A 4,178-nucleotide genomic window follows, 5' to 3' on the forward strand; every position below is an offset into this window, starting at 1 on the left:
AAAACGAATTTTGTCACAAAGAACCCAAATTGTAATTCCAAACGAAGCTCCTCATAGCCTAAAACGTTGACAACTTTATAAATATGCTTAATCTTACCATCGAAACAACTGATGAACTATCCTAGAAAAGATGACACGCAGAGAAACAGTTTACTTTTAAAGAGAGTCGCAAGTTGACAGCGTTCAGATGTTATGTCGAGTACGAGTTTTATTTTTGGTCAATTTTTAAAAATCGATTAGCAAGTCTAATGTTTAAGAGCACTTGATATCCTTTGGGTATAAATGTTTTAATCCTATGATTTTTTATAGAAAAGGCTTTAAAGAAATTCAGCGGCAAAATGTTGCATTATATCACCGAATAAACGATTTTAAATCTATTTTTGTCAGCCAGTACCTCCTTAAAATACCTAATCATGTTGCTACACCAACTAAAGTCTGAGAACAACAGTACAACGTCGATAGTTAAGACACTGAGCGATCAGTTTAATCTTGAATATTTTGGTGGAGGAAGAGGACAAATAAATGAATTTCAAATTGCATTAAAAAGAAAAGTCCAAATCATTTTGCACGAAAACGATTCCCAAGAATTTCCAGTCTAATCATGATCGCTCAATGTTGAAATGGTGACTGCCTAGAAAACGTTTCCCTACATTATTTTAACTGTCCCCTCTTGTTTTTTTAAATAAGAATTTAACTTTATGAGAAGATTTTCTTATGTCCAATCACTAATGACTTTTTTTCCACCGATTCTCCACCATTTTCGCATGTCCATTTCTTATGTCCATTCTCCACTGATCAGCTCGACTTCCTGTGCAGAGTTGAGGGCGAAGTGTACAATCCGACGAGTGAATCTTTTTCTACAGAAAAAGGCCGACTGTGCAATTTTACTTACGAAATTATAGTTAATCAATTCTAAAGGAACTTCGAGTATTTTTTCTGCCACCATTTCTAAGTAGTATCTTAAGTTTAAAGATCTTATCTTTGACGAATTTCATGTGTTCTTTCTTGCTGCATTTCTTTATCGCTTCACTCGCGTCCATTCTTCGAAACTTTTGACCTTGACCTGAAAATAAAATATAGAAGAACAATTCAGTGATGAGACGAAATGCAAAGAGCCACTGAAAGAGATCAAGAAATACGTTTGAATCAACTTGTGTTTTCACAGTAGCCTGTGAGATAAATTTTAAGCTGACCTTTGAGCGGCGAAGAGAAGACACCGTTTCCCTCGTTCCTCTAAATTTGCAAGATAGATCGTTTTCTGTGGAGACAAAGAAAAGCAAAACAACTCATAAGTTTTTGAAACGTACATAATTAAGGGTTCCATGCACATTTCTGCCCGAGCATAAGAATTTTAAATTCTTCTTGCAGGAAAACTTGAATAATTTCTCCTCTAAAACAGTAGCAAAATTATCAACCGGAATTTTTCCCTTTACCTAAAATGCTGTGAGATATCGTTAATTAAACTAAACAAATTTTTGACGTGAAAACGTTTTAGTTCAAACCTCAAACGAGTTAGTCGAAAAGCACGTGTTTGCTTCGTAAACAAAACGTATATTTGCTTCTCGCACCTCTCAAGGAAATGTAAACCAAAACTTAGCATGACTTAGGACTAACTTTTCAAACTTACCGGCCTTGAATGAAAAAGAAAAAATACTGGTTTCCTTCCTTCTGGCCAAACCGGCTCCAAAACATTTTGTAAGACGTTCAAATCACTGAGAAACAGCGCAGCACATGTTGCCACCGTGACAGTCAGCGAAAAATGAGTCAAATTTGGAAATATCAATTGAATATGTATGAGACGATCGAGAACCAATCAGTGACAAGTTGAAACAAAAGGCTCTTGTTATGCAAATTTAGATGCAGTGAGAAAAGTTAAGCAAAGAACACGCTTTTAATGCTGTGTTTGATCTATTTTCATCAACTTTTCGATTATTTGCTTCCAATAAAACGTTAAAAAAAGAAAGAAGAAAGAATAACCGAAAAGGAGAAAAAAACAGAGCAACTATCCTACTATTGAACTGGAGATGACGACCTTCGCGTTGCTATACACATACGTGCATGTCAAGTGAGCCATCGGGAACTCTTAGCTTCGCATGACATCAAGTAAAATTATATTGAAAAAACCTCTGCCACATTGCTACTGGAATTAAAATGTCAGTGGAAGGAATAGTAAATTACTGTATAAGTTGCGTCCAGTAATACATAAGAAGTTGCATTTTTTTTAAGGTACTGATAAGGAAAAAAAACTTCCCTTGAAAAGTGTACAATCCAGAACACGGATCTCTCGCCTCGCAAGCACAAGCGAATGCATTAAGCTAGTGCCGAACTATGCATAAATTAAAGATTTTTAAACTGTTTAAATAGAAATACAAATTTTAAATAATAGCGCGATTCTCTGACCGCATTTAAGTTAATAAAGAGGCAGTTGTAGCGGTAATTTAAAAAAAACTGAACTGCGAACAATTTATTAGGCTATTAAATACAGGAGCGCTTGCAGAAAGAAAGCAAATCCAACCTTGTATATATCAACATTTCAACAGCAGTTTGAAGTCGTCAAGTCCGGAGAGGAAATCAGACATCGTGGCATATGCATCTCGTATCACATCAGAGCTTAGAGGATGCAGGAAAAACAGGATCGATATTTAATCCAGGAATTACTTTGCTGAAAAGACGCTTATTGACTCACCGTTGGTGGTCCTACTGTGAACTTCGATTCTTATATATAGCCCCATGGTTGCATTTTCTCTCAATTGTGGTGCAATTTATTTTGTGTAAGATGACGTCCCTAAGTACGCATGCGCATTGTCTATGTTTTCATTTGAGTGTTGGTAAATCAATTAAACGTGCTCATTCATCATCACAACAAACAAATGTGAAACCTTGGCACACTTTTAGAAAATATCAAACAATGTCCTTGCTTACAGAGTAAGAAACATTCCTCCAAACAGGAGTTCTATGTCAAACAAAACTTAAGGTCGAAGATTTTTTCTCAAATACTTCCACTCACACGAAATTGACGATGTGATCTCCCAAACCAATATTAGCTAAGCAAATTGAGAAAAGTTCGAGATATTCCAAGCTTTGACAATAAAAAGAAATAAAACACTGTGGGCTGAGCGAAGGAGGTCTGAGTTCTGTTATAGCACCGAAGTACTACCTCGCTAATCGATCTCACTATGTAGGCCTCTCTGATCAGATCAGAGGACATCCATTTAGGATGAAGCCAGAGCGTCTCAGACTTTCCTAGAGGCATTGGCAGGAACGCTAGTTCCTCGTATGTGGCCCCTTAAGCGAGCTTCGCTCAACCCGTTGTGACATTTGCTATACAGTTTTTGTCAGTTATATATTGCATCTTTGTCTCATTTTCGCTCGATTGTGGGTGTTATTTATTGTCTTAAGTTTCTATCAAGTGCGCATGCCCATTAAGTAGAGACTTTCAAAGTTTCTTGTTAATCAACGCAATGCGGTTAATGGCAAATATATGAAAACAGGCCAAACGTTTCCGAGAAAACTTTGGAGAAGAATAGTTCATCTTCCAGACAAAACTGTTCTCGGAAAGGAACTCACCATCCAAAACTATCTCCTTTTGTTTTGTGATGTTGCAGATCCACAATCTCGGACAAAAGTCCTTGAGAAATGAAATATACAACTTTTTATTTACCGAGGGTTAACATTTAATTTATAGCGCGCATTTTTCTAACATGTGGCCTTCATTAAGAGCACTCACGCACAGAAAATACCAATGATGTATAATTTATTTATATGCAACCCTCTCTAAACTAGTTATTAAAAAATCACCTATGGTTGAATTTGAGATTTCGCTAATCGTTTCCCAAAACCCAAGGAACAAACAAAATGAATGAAGGAGTTCAAGTTATCGCTACTGGTTCACTATTAGGTGCATTTTTGGTCTAGTCCTTTCAGATATCTGCATCCAGCACTCGGCAAACTTCCTTTATTTGTATCTGTATTTAGCTTTTAAAACCTGTATTCTTATCGTAATAAATGTAAAGTTGCTGTAAAAATAATAATTAAAAAAAAAAAAAACTTCCGTTTACTCCTAGTTGCTTTTGCTACACAAATGAGGCCTTTTTAGAGATTACCGCGTCAATCCAGCTGCACTTCTTGCTCTCCTAACCATTCATATTAGACGTTGCTATTTTTTGCAAAGCAATTCC

General features: G+C 36.2%; 1 long non-coding RNA gene across 1 annotated transcript; it reads right to left on the minus strand.

Annotated features, from left to right (window-relative positions):
• Positions 1 to 338: 338 nt before the first annotated feature.
• On the minus strand, positions 339 to 1,745 carry LOC138022744 (uncharacterized). Its single transcript, XR_011126627.1, has 3 exons — positions 1,628 to 1,745; positions 1,194 to 1,258; positions 339 to 1,063 (listed from the first exon to the last, which is right to left on the minus strand). It is a non-coding gene; the product is annotated as an uncharacterized lncRNA (long non-coding RNA).
• Positions 1,746 to 4,178: the final 2,433 nt, after the last annotated feature.

This window comes from Montipora capricornis, chromosome 11 (assembly GCF_036669925.1).
Source record: "Montipora capricornis isolate CH-2021 chromosome 11, ASM3666992v2, whole genome shotgun sequence".
Classification (NCBI taxonomy): Eukaryota; Metazoa; Cnidaria; class Anthozoa; order Scleractinia; family Acroporidae; genus Montipora; species Montipora capricornis.